Here is a 17,663-nt window from a genome sequence, read left to right as displayed (position 1 = left end):
GTAATCTTTGGTTTTCTTTTGTAAGGAAAAAAGATAATAACAAAATGCTTAGAAAAAATATGAATCAGAGAAATCAGATCTTCAAATAAATATATGATTCAAAAAACCAACTAAAATTTGAAAAACAAAATAACATTACAGTATATAAAAAAGTAGACCTGTGAGAGACCACTGGATGCTATACTACATCTCTGTTTACCAATATTAATTCTTTTTGTAGTCCTTTGTAGTAAGTCAGCCTAGTAATGGAGAAGCAGGGGAAGATGATGAAAACAATTCTTTATGATATGCATCTTGTCTGCACATGAGCCGGATTAAAGCATTGGAGTGGAGAAGAATGCAGATGGTTTATAGGTGATAAGAAAAGATGCCTGCCTGTACAAACAAAACAGATGCTTGATGAAACTAGCATAATGTCAGCACAGATAGAAAGTGATAGCAATGGGAAACTGACAGGAGAATCAGTGGAAACGAAAGTCCAACACTGTACCTAGTGACTAGTGTGCTTTGTTGACCTAACAATAAAGCTTTTGACACATGGGGTAGCCAGAAGTATGATCTTAACAACACAAAACAAGAAGGCAGAGGATGGCTAAGAGGGCTTGGAGAGTTAGAAACTTAGTAACAAAGTTTATATGTGAGCATCATTCAAATTTACTAAGCATTCATTAAACTATAGCCTATAGATAACACAGGCAGGAATTTTCTGGGTTTCATCCAAATAGACAGTTAATTTCCCTTGTTGTCATAGACTCAGAAACTCTTCTCATCTTATCTTGAGAGCCCAGGAGACTTGAAGTGGAAAGCAATGTGATGTCTCTGACTCCCAAGACATCTTGATGCCTCTGAAAAAAATTTCTATTGCCGCAGTATAGGCAGAGACCTATGACTTTATTCACTAGGATCATTACGCAGATTATTAAAAACACTTCATCACACAGACAAATATCATTTGTGTGGTACTTTATAATTCACGGTCCCTACAATGGGTACATAAGTTAACAGATGTGCTTATTGCCCTTCTAGACTAGACTGTGGCCTTTTTTTTTTTTTAATTTTTAGCATCGTATGTCTCATCTCCCATTTACTTCACATGTGTGAAGTTCTGCAATTTATGTTTAGTGTTAGGAAAGATGGCATTTCTAGTAATGAAAATTACTTCTCTAATTCATCCTTCCTCCTACGTTTACCCCAGACTCCTGAAGGACATAGTAATTTGTTGCTTCCTCTGCTCCTCCATGGGTGAAACAGATCTTTGAGCCCACTCACTAAAACATGGGGAGAAAGTGAGGCTTGTAGATTTGCGTTAGAGACTCAAGGTACAGTGTGAGTCTCAGTGCATAAAAGAAATGAATGGGCCTAAGACCTGAGTCTATTGTTAACACATTCAGGAATTGTATCCTTTTTCCTATGTTTTTTTATGCTCTTCTTGTTGTATGTCTAGACACAATGCTACTTCAGAATGAGGATTTGAGAAAAGTATATGTTTGATCCAGAAGTAAAAAAAAAAAAAAAAAAAACATTTAAAATAATTGTATGAATTAAGATGTGACTCTTTGATATGCAAAGGAGAAATCAAGCACAGATTTAGAAATGACTTAAGGTACATTACTATACCAAAATATTTTATAAGGATAAAAAAAGAAAAAGAAAATCTTTCAAATCGGGTAACAACTGCTATTCTAAATTTAGCCTTTCAGCTTTCCCACTCCCCACTGTAACATCACTAATAGACAAATTATAGTCTATCCAGGTATAAAGGTAAATAATAGCCTTAGTTCTACCAGCATGCCTGGCATTTTGAGGACAAGTTTGGCAAATGCTCTAGAGAGCCTGGAAAGTCTGTTTCTATCTTTACTCCAGGAGTAACCAGGAAGACTTTCTCTTACTCCCTTGGAATTGTGCCTGTTTGGATGATAACTTTTATGTTGCTTATTGGATGCTGGTATGTGAAACAGAGCAAGGAAACATGCTGATGGTTTGACCCTAGGCAAAATATTTGGGAAGCCTGGCATGCTCGGTGAAAAGGAACAGATACTCTTCCAGTGCCTGTTCCCATCAGGTCACGTAGTCAGGAAACCAAAACTCAGGTTGGTGTTCACCCCTGTCTTCCCACTAAGGGGAGTCTGATGAAATTCTCAGAGGCTATACCTCTGCCCAGGGGTCTGCTCACCAGCTAGCATGGTCTCCCTCATGCTCATTTATTAAAACCCAGATGACTCTCCAACACACAGCCATTTTACCCTTCTATAAAGAGTAAAGTCAACCTTAAATCACACTAGCCACTCCTCCATTTAAAGTTTTACAAACCATACTTTCTGTACCAATAATCTCACCTAAATTACATCTTTACAAGTGATGCTTTGAGACTGATTAATTTATAAATTAGGCATAGTAACCCATTAAGAGCATCAGTCATAATATTAATATATTATCACAACATATTGCCTTAGAATTTTCAGCATCCTTACTATTATACTTTAGTAACTTTACTAAGAATGATGGGCAGCAGAACACTACCCCTGTAATATCAACAGCTTAGGTCTAATCACCAATACGGCAATTTACTGACTAATGGATGTACTGGGTAGTATACAAGGTGCAGATTCTGAAAAAGGGGATAATTCATATCTGAGACAGGGAAGAGCAGGGAGAGATTTTACTACATTACTCAGAATAGTGAAAAATGAAAAAATCAAGAAATTCTTATTTCTATAGTGTCCAGTTTGATATTTTCAGATCATAGATGGCTGGGGGTACCTGAATACATAGAAAACAAAAAACAGGTAAGGAAGGAGTATGGTATACACAGACTCAGGGAGAAGAACCATGGCTGAGGAAAGCCAGAGGCTACTATACACACAGCCTCAGAAATAGCAGAGATCGCAGTATAGTCAACCTAACTACATTACACACTGCATCACAGGGACCAGAGCATACATTCCCCAGTGCATCACAGGAACCAGGGCTTTCTGTACACACTGCCTCACAGGGATCAGAGCGTTGTGAAGACACAGCCACACAGGTATCAGAGCCTTCTATACACACCGCCTCACAGGGATCAGAGCCTTCTGTACACACTGCCTCACAAGGACCAGAGCCTTCTGTACACACTGCCACACAGGGATCAGCGCCTTCTGTACACACTGCCTCACAAGGACCAGAGCCTTCTGTACACACTGCCTCACAAGGACCAGAGCCTTCTGTACACACCGCCTCACAGGGATCAGAGCCTTCTGTACACACCGCCTCACAGGGATCAGAGCCTTCTGTACACACCGCCACACAGGGATCAGAACCTTCTGTACACACCGCCTCACAGGGATCAGAGCCTTCTGTACACACCGCCTCACAGGGATCAGAGCCTTCTGTACACACCGCCTCACAGGGATCAGAGCCTTCTGTACACGCCGCCTCACAGGGATCAGAGCCTTCTGTACACGCCGCCTCACAGGGATCAGAGCCTTCTGTACACGCCGCCTCACAGGGATCAGAGCCTTCTGTACACGCCGCCTCACAGGGATCAGAACCTTCTGTACACGCCGCCTCACAGGGATCAGAGCCTTCTGTACACACTGCCTCACAGGGATCAGAGCCTTCTGTACACACAACCTCACAGGAATCAGAACCTTCTGTACACACTGACTCACAGGGATCAGAGCCTTCTGTACACACCGCCTCACAGGGATCAGAGCCTTCTGTACACACCGCCTCACAGGGATCAGAGCCTTCTGTACACACCGCCTCACAGGGATCAGAGCCTTCTGTACACACCGCCTCACGGGGATCAGAACCTTCTTTCTGTACACACCGCCTCACAGGGATCAGAGCCTTCTGTACACACCGCCTCACAGGGATCAGAACCTTCTGTACACACCGCCTCACAGGGATCAGAACCTTCTGTACACACTGCCTCACAGGGATCAGAGCCTTCTGTACACACTGTCTCACAGGAATCAGAGCCTTCTGTACACATCACCTCACAGGGATCAGAGCCTTCTGTACACACCGCCTCACAGGGATCAGAGCCTTCTGTACACACCGCCTCACAGGGATCAGAGCCTTCTGTACACACTGACTCACAGGAATCAGACCCTTCTGTACACGCCGCCTCACAGGGATCAGAGCCTTCTCTACACACTGCCTCACATGTCAAGACGTTGAGATAGAGAGGTTAGGGCGAATGGCCCAGTTCAGATAATCTGTATTTGATCTGTGCCTTGAACCCAGGCTCTCTGATCCTGAGACTTCTCTTAACCTCAAGCCATCCTGGCTTTACCCTTGCACTTAAGTTTGCAGGGTTTGTCTGAAGTTTGGAAACCTGCGGTATGGTTCCTATTCCCTGTATCAACTTCAGTGGAGAGATGTACAACCTGGACTGAGTACTGTTTGTTACATGTAGATTAAAAATATAATAAATTAACCAGTATAGAGGAACAGCATTATTGTAAGAATGTTAGAATTACAAGGGGCTTTCAAATAGCCTTCAAAGATTTGAACAGAGGTAATAAGAACTATGATCAGCTTGGCTGTGCATGGCAGAGAGCCTGCCTGGCATTGACTGGGCTCTGGGTTTTATCCCAGCAGTGCAAATAGAAACAAAATAATTGGTATCAACGTCTCAACACATCAAAGGTCTAGGTGTTATCTTATCTGGTAGGGACCAGCAGTAAATTTTTTTTGTACTTATTTTCAAAATAAGAAACAGCAAAAATTATGACACACACACACACACACACACACACACACACACACACGTGTGTGTGTGTGTGTATGTATGTATGTATGTATGTATGTATATTAATCAGTCTGTGCATTTTAACATAAATTTTTAAGGAGATGTAGACACACTGTAATGTATACTTTACAGCCCAGTGCCAGTGTAGAAGGTCCATGTTGTCTGTTCAAATCAGCGGGTGCACATGTGACATCCTATGCTAGGTGAGGTTTTTAAAGTGTGCTGTGGGCACCTGGAACTGGGAGCGAGCTCTGTTTCCTCTTCTCCCAATGCCAGTGCAACACCAGTTTCCTTTCCTGAGTTAAGGCGATGGATTTAGACGTCTTTGAACTCCATTTCCAGATAGCATGAGATTTTGCCTAATTATCCCCCAGTCTGCCTCCCACTGTAATAGTGACCAGTTTATCCCTATTGTCAGCAAAGCAAACCTGTGCATTTTAAAAAGCTCTCTGGTGTTTGTTTCTCCTGTTATCATAAATTGCACTTTCATCCAAGTCCTCTGCCAACCAGAACAGTAAAAATAATAAATGAGAGGACTGAAGTCTCTGCCTGGACTTCTAAACTGCTCCAGCAAAGGTGACCCTGAAAAATTATGATAGCATGCTATCAATTAGTTGACACAATCTAGAAAAATGAAACCAAATGTTCTTCTGTTCTGTCTAGTTTTATGTCTCATAAATCCACCCGAAATACTTCATTGAAAATGCACATGGTAAGATGTAGATGGGCTTCTGTTATGTATATTCTCTTTTGGATTCTCAATGGACATTTTAAATCATCAGGCCACCAGTGTAGATAATGTGCTCAAGATGACGAATGACTCCAATAAAACTTAACGCGAAGAAAGTCAGTCTCAGATACCCAGGGTTGGGGGAGCTCAGCTGCAGTGTTTCATGCAGGGATATTCATAAGCCCCAAAACAAAACAGACTTTAAAATGTTTGAGATAAAAGTCTGTCTTTGGGAACTAGTCTACCCATGAGGCTAAAAATGACACAAAATATTCATCATCACAATTTAAATTTTAATATATGTCCTATTTAAATGCTTCATACTGCAAAAGCTTTCACATTTATTATGTCATTGTGTTTTAATTAAGAAACCTCTATAATATTAGGTTTGTTGAGATCTTGGATTGTTAACAAAGTGAAGTTTGTATTCCTTAAGAATAAATGTACTTTTCCAATAATCACATGGGAACATACAGTTCACAACAAATACATGTGAACTAGCAATCCTACAAAAAAAAAAAAAATGACATTTTCTTGTTTAAGTTGTCTTTTCCTGGAGAGCATTGTGATATGAAGGTAATTGAACAAAAGTGTTTTTTTGTTGTTGTTTTGTTTTTATAGTGGAAATCATTTCTAATCTTTTTTTTTTTTTTGGACCCTCAAGCAGAGTGAAGTTTATACAATGTAAAAGAAACAGGCAGAAAGAACAGGCTCTGCATGGGTGTAGGGCATTTAATGATTAATTATTTAATTATTAATTATTCTAATTAACAATGAACAGAAAGTTGCAAGAGGTTGGCAGTGAGAGCCTGAGGTGCCTTTCATCCCCTTCCCCGCAACGCCGAATTAGAGACTTCAGCAACGCTTTCGTAATCCTCTAAAGCAACATGCCGTTTTAATAGTCAGCTCTTCTGGACCCTGACTCAGACCCCGCGGGGCACTAAATGCCGTGTCTTCCCAGTCTCCTCTGATCTGTCTCTCCTTGTCATCCATGCACCGGATGCCTGCCCAGGGTGCAAGTGAGTGTCCGGCCGCTTGGGCATGTCACGATTAGAAACAGATTATGGATCTTGTAGACAGTACAAAAATGTGAATCCTGTCAGGAAGTATACAATGTCAAGGCTTTTTAACATTTTACTTTTTTATTTGCAAGCCATGAGATACAGAGAGAGATAGAAAGAACAGAAGAAAGGGAGAAAGAAAGAAAGAAAGAAAGAAAGAAAGAAAGAAAGAAAGAAAGAAAGAAAGAAAGAAAGAACATGCGTATATCAGGACCTCTGGCCACTGCTCATGAATTCCAGATACATGCACCACTTTGTGCTTCTGGATTTATATGGGTACGGGGTAATCAAACCTGGGTCACAAGGATGAAATAAAATATAAAAGTCAGTCTTATTAGATTAAAGGAATATTATTTCATATGAGCTGGTAAAGGTTCTGCTGAAAAGGCTGTCTGTGGCTAAAAGATATGACAAGGTTCATAAAGGGTAGCTAAATTTTGCTAGGGCATGATTCTCATTTTCCTCTAAAATATCACCACCTACAAATGTCACCTGGAACAAAGGTGCTGACTAAGGTAAAGAGTCTTATAGATATTGAGCTACAAGTCCTAAAAGTCATACGCATACTTTAATGTTTAATTCAAATACATTATATTTTCTGAAGATACTGCATTCTACTTCATCAGAGCTCTATAGAGGCACTAATTTAAACAAAGTCAAGGAACACTGATCTATATCATGTCTACAAGTGAGCATGTTGCCTATTGAACTTTGTACCTTATCTAGACCCTTCACACTAGGGTATGGAATTCTAACCTTTCCAACACTCTACGGCCTTGGGAACATTGGCATTGCTGTCTAGAAATAAATGGAAAGTAATGGTGACTACTGATATATTTCTGAGCTCATAAAGAAAGGGAAGTAGGGGCTGGAGAGATGGCTTAGCGGTTAAGTGCTTGCCTGTGAAGCCTAAGGACCCCGGTTCGAGGCTCGGTTCCCCAGGTCCCACGTTAGCCAGATGCACAAGGGGGCGCACGCATCTGGAGTTCGTTAGCAGAGGCTGGAAGCCCTGGCGCACCCAGTCTCTCTCTCTCTCTCTATCTGTCTTTCTCTCTGTGTCTGTCGCTCTCAAATAAATTAAAAAAAAAAAGAAAAGAAAAAAGAAAGGGAAGTAGGCAGATGGATGGCCAAAGGGAAATGACATGAAGTGCATGAGCCTAGCTCATGATTGGTTTAAAATGATGACATTAAACTTGAGAGAAAAAAAAGGAGGCCTGCATTTTTCATTGCCACATCATTCACAAATATACTAAGTGTTACCTGTATTCATCATAAAATATATCAATATTTCTGGGCAATTAAATTAAAAGCTTTTGAGAAACTGGTCTATTGAGAAAGTGTTATTAGAGAGGCTGGTCACTGAGTTGGGAACATGACTTATCTTCCATTAAACTCAGGTAATTATTAACTTCAAGATATGAGAAAGACAATTTTGGACAATAATTGAGTTGTAAAAGCACTGTCACAGGACTAGAAGTTTTATTAAAATCAACCATACACACATGGAAAAATCATTTGAAGTTCATTGAAAGCCTCATATTAAAAATGTAATTTATCTGGCCTTTAATCTTTATTTTCTCTGTTCATTCCTCTGTCTGTCTCTCTCAACAGGGTCTCACCCTATAGTTCAGGCTGTCCTTGAACTTGTGGCAAACCTGCCTCAGGCTCCCTAATTCTGGGATTTTAAAAATGAGTCACTATACCTGGATAAGTATTCAGCTATTTTTACTGTTTCCACTTCACTGACTTATAATTCAAATTTGTATTGACTGTGACAATTGATCTCTTTATTGTTCATTACTCTGATTATGCATATCAATTTATTTCATATCCTGACTCAACTTAAATATGTTTCAGGAATAAAATCTGAATATCCTTTATCACAATGAGAATTTGTATTGCTAAACAAAGTATACATTGGGAACAGTAATGAGGGACACGAAGATGATCAGAGAAATATGGGAAATACGATCTTATTTTGTATGTTGTAGCATAAGGTACACTCCACTTACCAAAATTTCTCAGACATAGCAATGGTTAATAAATATTGACTCGCATTGGCTGACCTCCACGTATATCTTATGGACAACGATTAATTTATTTTAATTTAATTTATGAGAACCTGGTTCAAAGGCAATGAGGCAAACAGTACTAGGAAGCAGATAGCATCAAATGTAAGATAACTGTTTGGAAGTCAGGAATAGCTCTTATTCACAAGATTCCTAGTTTGAAATATGAAAAATATTCCCATAAATTCACAAGAATGAAACAACAGGGCAACTTATCATCAAACTACAAGACTTCAGTTTTATAGACGGAACAGCTCAGCCTTGTTGACAAGATGTTCTTGCGCCATGAGAAAATACCTGCATTATCTGTGTTTGCCTGTGCATAAAATCTAAAGTCCAAATCCCACCACCACCTCAGGGTAACATTGCATTAAACAAGAACCAGCAAAGAAAAACCAATATTCCCTACAGCACATGTGAGAAGTCTCATCCAGGTCACGGAAGATCTAAAGATGTGAGAGCCAGAAAGAAACCTGACAATGTGCCTTTCATGTCTTTGGACTTACTCTCTTCAAAGCCAGCTAGGATACTTAGGCAGCTATTTTTAACATACTACTCAATACAGTGGTCACTGCGCTTCATCAGTAAGAATAGGCCAAAAGGGCTAGCAAAACTGACTGCACAAAATGACAGTTAACACAGAAGAAACAAGAGTTTCGGCCACTTGTTCTCAATAACATTTCTCAGTGTCTCAGGGATGGTGGAATTTTTGTGTCAACAGGCATTTGACTGCATCGAACAGATGCCAAACATTTACGTATTGAAATAACTATCCATCCTATGTGTAAGCATACTTTGGCTGAAAACCACAGATGAGATAATGCTTTGGTATGGAAATTTAACCAGGAATCTAGAATTTAATCAACACATGTTTCTCACATCTCTGCTATGTATGTGTGAAGACTTCACCATTGCTTCATTTGTTGGACTCTTTTCAAAGTGATAATTTATTTAAAAATTTATTTCAAACTTCTGAATGGATTATTAGTTACCACAGTAGCTAAACTTTGTATTTTGCCTATCTCATATTCAGACTGAATATCTTATATTCAGTCATACATTTTCTGTGTTTATATAATTAACCAGAACATAGAGAAAGCACTTTTTTCTCTCAGAGAATCTTTAAGGATCCCAGGGTTCTAATTCTAGTGGTCTATAATGAATTTAATTAAGTTGTTCATTAACTTTCTCAAGTAAAGTTAAAACATAGTAACTGCCGACTACTAATGAATACTACTATTTCAAGCAATTGGGAAAAACCAAATAAGTGTGGCTTTGTTAGGAGGATATTTTTATTTCATGTGTAATTGTTTAATACTCATAGTTTTCTGTGAGTAGGAGTCAACAGAAACTGCAGACTGTGCATGACTTGTGACCAATCATGACAGTTCAATCTTCTAGCTGTGAAGGATACATTGAAGATGTCACCTTACCTTGGTTCTGTGAGCTATCTGCAAGAATCTGCATGCAGTTTTGACTTAGCTACTCATCTTACCTTGTGAAAATCGGCACACCTTACCAAAATTGTATTTGGTTGTTTCACAAATGAAGAAGGCTGAAAAAGCTTTGATGTTCCTCCCCTCTTTAAAATGTTGGAAGCTAAATGGGATATATTTTATTGGTTGCATCATACCCAGTAAAAATTAGGTTAAATTAGGTGAGATTTTCTTCAAAACCCAAATCATCAAATTAATCAGTATATGTGTGCCAAAAGAACATTGGCTAATATATAAATTGGCTTAGATATATATTCAATGTAGTAATGAGAACATGAATTACAATAAATTAATCAGTTACTCTAAAAAATTGTATAATTTAAAGGAAAGTCATATAAGGTTTCCCCATGACCTGAAGTATTTTATCAGTTTTTGCCAATAAACACAGAGCCAAGATGTAGAGATGTGACTTATAAGACCTTTCACATGGGCTGGAGAGATGACTTAGTGGTTAAGCGCTTGCCTGTGAAGACTAAGGACCCCAGTTCGAGGCTCATTTCCCCAGGACTTAGGTTAGCCAGATGAACAAGGTGGCACACACATCTGGAGTTCATTTTCAGTGGCTGGACGCTCCCATTCTTTCTATCTGCCAATTTCTCTCTGTGTCTGTCACTCTCAAATAAATAAATAAAAATAAACCAAAAATAAATTTTTAATAAAAAGACCTTTCATGTGGTACAGAAGAAAAGTACTCAGGCTATTTCTATGGTGTCCTTGGGCTATTCTTTCCCTTTCAAATGGGTTCACTGCTGATGGATTTATGTTACTGCACCACCTGGGCCGCCTTGCTCCTTTCTTTCGACTTGATTTTGTTAGTAATCTTCATCCTTTTTGTCTCCCAAGCAGACCAGCCTTACAGCAGAAAAATATTCTCCACGTCTTTGACAAAGAGAAGTTTGTACACCAGTACCTTACTGCCTCCTAGTGAAACACTGCGGTATTAGAATATTGGGTAGCTTTTATTTGTAAAACGGAATGGGGGAGGGGCAGCAAAAGATAGGAGAAGGGAGAGAAGAGGAGAAGAGATAAAACGAAAATGTAGTTCAGTCTTGCTCAAGTGTTCCATACTCATAATGCTTACAACGGTACTTTTTTCTTAATCATTTTTCTTGTAACATTTGAACTTTTTTATGGTTTTCTAAGTGCATTTGAAGTTTCTATCTTCTCCTGCTAAACCCTGAGGCTATACATGAATGCATGCTTTGCAAGTCTCAGATTTGGGGGTGGAGGGATCTTAGCAGGTAAGGTACTTGCCTGTAAAACCTAAAGGATCCAGGGCCCACATAGACAAGATGCACATGGTGGCAAATGTGTCTGGAATGTCTCAACAGTGGTTAGAGGCCCTGGTGTGCCCATTCTCTCTTTTTCTCTCTCTCCTTTTCAAGTAAATAAATCAAATTTTTTAAGACCAAAATTTTACTCACTATATATTTTTCACAGTCTTGTTACCTCATTCATTTCAAACTGATTTGCATTCCTTGGAATATGTTGCCTTTTACTATTTATTTTTGCAAATCTTATTTTTAGTCAAATATAAAATAGCATATACTTCCCTACCTATTACATTGTTAATCATGAATATTATACAATTATTTCTGTAACCAGACTATAAGCACAATCAATTCCTTTTATGTATTACATATTCCTTACATATTTGGGTGCTTGATGTGTTAATGGGAATAAAATGAAATTTTAACCTTGTATAGTTACAAAAAATATCTTTTTACATAGTATGGTAAATAAATGCAATCAAAACTTTATTTTTTAAAATAACTAATTTTGGCAGGAGAGATGGTTCAGCAGTTAAAGATGATTGTTTGTAAAGTCTAGTGGTCTGGGTTCTATTTTCCAGTATCCACATCAAGCCATATGTACAAAGTGGTACATGCATCTTAAGTTTGCTTGCAGTAGCAGGAGCACCTGATGCACTCATACTCATTCTTACATAAATTAATTAATTAAATAACCCAATAAGTTTCTAAATTAGAAAAATGAATTCATTTGGAATAATCTGAGATACTGGGCAGGCAAGAAGACATTGGATTCTGCAGATTAATACCAGGAGAAGAGGTCTATTTGTTGTTGAGTGAGAAAATTTTGCTACCTAATTGTAATTACAGACAAATCACAGATTAATGATGCGTTATACTCTAGAACTTTAACATGCAATCATAAATAATTTTCTCTCCTTTAAAAGCCTTGTAAAATATTATTTCTGTAGCATGTTCCATGTGAAGAAAACAGTGAAAACCACCTCTATTAATCATAACACTCAATATTTCTTCTGAAATGTGAATTGTTGGGTTGTAAGAATATTTCACTTTCTCCAAAAGAGCCTAAAACCTACTTGTACTAATTAGTTTCTCCGTGCAAGCCTTGCAGACAATTACAGGGTAATGCCACTGGTCAAGGCTTTGCGTGCATTTCATTAAAGGTATAGTGTCGTTACTACCAGATAAATTGCTTCATATAAAAGCACTTACCACAGAGCTCTATAATGGAAGGTTAAGTGCTATACTTAATTACTAATTTCAACCCTTATTACCTATATTTTGCAGTGCAGGCACTTTAAAATGAACCAAATATAGTCTGTTGGTTCCGTTCCTGCTTCACTGATTACAGGATTTGGTGGTAAAAGCATTAGTCCAACTGCTTTTTTAATGAATAATAACCTCCCCAATTCTTAACATGATAATAGCCAGACCACAAACTAATATAAAAGATGGATACTAACTTTGCAAATGAACTCATATTTAAAGTCACTTTGTTCCAAAAACTTTAATTTAGAGGACAGGACACATACTCCAAAATTTATGGCCAGCTAGAGTGCCATTGTTGCAGATGAAGTGTTTTTGAAGTTTCTGTGGCTTCTTTTATTCTCCCCCAGCATCATGGTAAAGTGTGCACACCAAAGCTGATGACTCATAAACAATTTGAGAGCGACAGGGGTGGCTTTGCTGTGTTCTTACATCATGAAGGTTGTATATGTACTGGATATGTGAAAATTTTTACGTTTTTTTATGTGTGGTATGCATGCAAGCTTCTCTTATATGTCTACATGTATAGTATAATGGAATTTTATCATTTTTGTGTGTAGGCTACATATAGACGTTTTCATATTTCTATGATGTTCTTTGTGTGTGTGTATGTGTGTGTGCATGTGTGTTGTACAAATGGTCACATCCATGTATGTGAATGTGGACATGTGGATTCCAAGATGTGTGTAAAGGTGAGGTGTGCAGGTTACATATAGACTTTTTCATATTTCTATAATGTTATTTTGGGGTGTGTTTTTGCGTGTGTGTGTGTGCATGTGTGCGTGTGTGGTGTGCAAATGGCCACATCCATGTATGTGATTGCAGACATATGGATTCCAGGATGTGTGTGAAGGTGAGGTGTGTGGATTACATATAGACTTTTTCATATTTCTATAATGTTATTTGTGTGTGTGTGTGTTGTACAAATGGCCACATCCATGTATGTAACTGTGGACATGTGGACTCAAGATGTGTGTGAAGGTGAAGTATGCAGTTTACATATAGACTTTTTCATATTTCTATACTGTTGTTTTTTAAAAAATTGTTATTTTTATTTATTTATTTGAGAGTGACAGACAGAGAGAGGAAGAAGCAATAGAAAGAGAGAGAGAATGGGCACCCCAGGGCCTCCAGCCACTGCAAACGAACTCCAGATGCGTGCACCCCTTTGTGCATCTGGCTAACATGGGTCCTGGGGAATCGATCCTCGAACTGGGGTCCTTAGGCTTCACAGGCAAGCGCTTAATTGCTAAGCCATCTCTCCAGCTCATAGTGTTCTGTGTGTGTGTGTGTGTGTGTGTGTGTGTGTGTGTGTGTGTGTGTTGTACAAACGGCCGCATCCATGTATGTGACTGTGGACATGTGGACTCAAGATGCGTGCGAAGGCGAGGATCGCTGGCGGATGTTTGGCATCACCTTCCACTTTGTTGGCGGCGGGGTCCCTTGTTCACTGCTGTGTGTGCCACTGGCACATGTGCTTCTGGCTTCTCCTCCTGTCTCCACATCCCATTCTGCAGTAGGTGCTTCGGGGTCACGGTTACCTGTGTTACAGCACCTGGCGTCGACACGTGTTCTGGAGATCCGAAGGTAGGAGCTCACTCTTCTGCAGCAATCCCTGGACCCACCGAGCCACTTCCCAACCCTCTGGTATGATGTGCTTGCAGGATCCCTCTGTGCATTTTCCCTGGAGGTAGCTTCTGTGATAATTGCAACTTTGTTCCCTCCTGATTAATTAATATTGCCTAAAATGCTCATCAAGAAAAGGACACTTAGGATCCTTGACTACTTATTAATGGTTATAACTAATGTAACTGTTTCAAAGGATTTGCTCCTTAGTGATCATGCCACTGTCAGCTTCCAATATTTAAATTTACTTTATGTTGTGTTCCTTATTCTGTTTAGTTGAAAAATGATATGCATTAAAATATCTAAACTAGCAAATTTGTGAATATTTTTTAAACTTCATTTTATATTTATTTATTTATTTGAAAGTGACAGACATAGAAAAAGAGAGAGAGAGAGAGAGAGAATGGGTGCGCCAGGGCCTCCAGCCACTGCAAATGAACTCCAGACGCATGCACCCCCTTGTACATCTGGCTAACGTGGGTCCTGGGGAAATCGAGCCTTGAACCAGGGTCCTTAGGCTTCACAGGCTAAGCCATCTCTCCAGCCCTACAATTATTTTTAAAATAGTTACCTAATATTGCATGTTCAGGTAGGAGTCCTAACATTAGACATTCACCTGTCATAAGAAGGTAGGGACCATGGTTTTCTAATTTTGGGGGGAGGGTATGTTTTACCTAGTACATGATTTCTGGTGTATTCCATTACAACAGTATGTATTGCATATATTCTGTAAGTGGCAAAATGTGGATCAAACTAAAATTTTAGAACACAAAGTGCTGACTAAAATGCACTGATGCATTTTAGAAACTTCCATTTGGATCGTCCGTGCCTGTGAGATGTGCATTTTGTTTCTCTTCTGAAGAGGTATTATGTATGTAAATAAAGTCTAAATATGGATAGTTTTAACATAGTTCAGCCTAGAATTTTGCAAAGTAGCTTTAGTATTATTTCTCTCTTTCCCCTGCAGATAGCCATTAATAACCTCTAGGACAGAGCTCCTAAAGATAACACTTAGGAAAGTACTTACAGTAAAATTTACTCTTGAAAGACATTTTTCATGCAATAACTGTTGAAACAAAAATAGGCTGCCAGAGGTTACTGCCACACTTTTTTTGTTTGTTTATTTTTATTTATTTATTTGAGAATGACAGACAGAGAGAGAGAGAGAGAGAATGGGCATGCCGGGGCCACCAGCCACTGCAAACAAACTCCACATGTGTGCGCCCCCTTGTGCATCTGGCTAACGTGGGTCCTGGGGAAACGAGCCTCGAACTGGGGTCCTTAGGCTTCATAGGCAAGCATTTAACTGCTAAGTCATCTCTCCAGCCCACTGCCACACTTTTGAAGTAACAGAAGTGGTAGTTTTCTATCTTGAGCTTGACATCTCATTGGCTGAGGAAAGACCTACTCACACTTTTTGTTTACAGTGGTGTTGAGGGCAATGACTTCTTCAAGACAGTAAGAATTGATGGACCCTTATTTTGGGAACATTACCAGTTGATTTTTCTATCATTTTGCTGAGGTTATGGTACTAGTTTTCTTTTTATTTGAAATTTTTTATTTATTAGAGAGAGAGAAGAAAAGTAGGGAGTGAGAGTGAGAAAGAAGAGAATGGGCCACCAGATGCATGTACCACCATGTGGATCTGGCTTACGTGGGTTCTGGAGAATCAAACCTGAGTCCTTAGGCTTTGCAGGTGAGCACCTTAATGGCTAAGCCATCCCTTCAGGCCCCCATCCCCCCTTTTTTTGTTTTCTGAGTTAGGGTTTCACTCTAGTCCAGGCTGACCTGGAATTCACCATGTAGTCTCAGGCTGGCCCTGAACTCACGGCGATCCTCCTACCTCTGCCTCCCGAGTGCTGGGATTGAAGGTGTGTGCCACCATGCCCTGCCAGTAAGTTCTTTTTATTTTCACTTATTTATTCATTAGAGAGAGGGAGGAGGGAGAGAGAGATATATATAATAGGTTAACCAGGATCTTTAGCCACCACAAATGAATTCCAGACTCATGCACCACCATGTGCATCTGGCTTATGTGTGTTCTGGAGAATCAAACCTGGGTCCTTAGGCTTCGCAGGTAAGCACCTTAAATACATCTTTCCAGCCCTTCATCCCATATTATTAAAAATATTGGTACAAGTTTTTAAAAATATTTTATTTTTATTTATTTATTTGAGAGCAGGAAAGAGGCAGAGTGAAAGAGACAGAGACAGAGAGAGAGAGAGAGAGAACATGGGTGCACCAGGGCTTCTAGCCACTGAAAACCTACTCCAGATGCGTGTGCCATCTTGTGCATCTGGCTTACATGGGCACTGGGGAATCGAACTGAGGTCCTTTAGCTTTTCATGCAAGTGACTTAACTGCTAAGCCATCTCGTCAGCCAGGTACTACTTTTTAAAAGTACATTTATACCAGGGTTTCAGAGAACATGTGGAGATTATTAGCAGGGGCAGTGTAACACAGCACATAGATTCAAGTTAGTGTCCTTTCAAATTTTCAGTTATTTCCCCTTGGCATAGATGGTAATAATAACCGTGTCTAGCTACTTACAGTGTAGAATTGTGACCATTCCCAGGACACTGATTTGGCAAATATTTATTGAATGCTTACTATACTCAGTCCCAGACATGTTATTACTTTTCTTGATTTTGAATTTTGTCATAGAGCATTCTCCCCTCTATTATTTAATTCAACAAATATTTTCAAAGCACTAGACTTTTAGAATAGATTGAAACTGAGGCTTGAAGATGCAAAATGACATATATCTGAAAACATTCTGAAGCATCCCAGTGCTTTCATTCCATTGTTGCGACTGAGTCTTAGAGAAAAATTGGTATTTATGTAATCAGTTACTAATTCCATCAAATTATTTCTTCCAAGAACCAAATGATTCTAGTAATTACTTACATATACCTCTTGATTTTCCCTTTTATTGTACAAAATGAAATACTGTTTTATTTTTTTTTTCTTGTTGGGAACTCCTTTATTGACCATTGTCACACCAATTTCAATTTTTTTTTTTTTACAGTGTGTGATAGATTGTATACTGTAGCAAACCACAAAGTTCATTTTACAGTCTTCAAATGAACAGAATTGGAGAGTCCTCAGGAACTACTGGTTATATGAAAATGAAACAAACTTCTATTATTAATGACTGTTGTTTTCGTAAGTGTAGATTTCTGAGTGTTCCTCCCCTAACTCCTGCTCTTCCTAAACATTTTATGAGTTTCAGATGTGCATCAACATCAAAGAGGCAGTCCAGCCTCATTTCTTCCTGAAAAAATACTGAGTTAAAATATTCCCTTCCTTCATTTTAAATTTGGTTACTTTTGACAAAGCCTTTCCTTTGTAAAAATTTAAAGATTCAGTAAGAAAAAGAGCCGTTGACATACTGTGTCTTTCATGT

At 38.9% G+C, this 17,663-nt stretch overlaps 1 protein-coding gene across 4 annotated transcripts in view; it reads right to left on the bottom strand.

Moving 5' to 3' along the window:
- The window catches only part of Nrxn1 (neurexin 1), a 450,130-nt gene that overhangs the window by 156,709 nt on the left and 275,758 nt on the right, over window positions 1-17,663 (bottom strand). The gene's annotated exons all lie outside the window — the stretch shown is intronic.

This window comes from Jaculus jaculus, chromosome 18 (assembly GCF_020740685.1).
Source record: "Jaculus jaculus isolate mJacJac1 chromosome 18, mJacJac1.mat.Y.cur, whole genome shotgun sequence".
In the NCBI taxonomy this organism is placed as follows: domain Eukaryota; kingdom Metazoa; phylum Chordata; class Mammalia; order Rodentia; family Dipodidae; genus Jaculus; species Jaculus jaculus.
The sequence above is the reverse complement of the archived record's forward strand: the minus strand, read 5'-3'. Positions and strand labels throughout refer to the sequence as shown.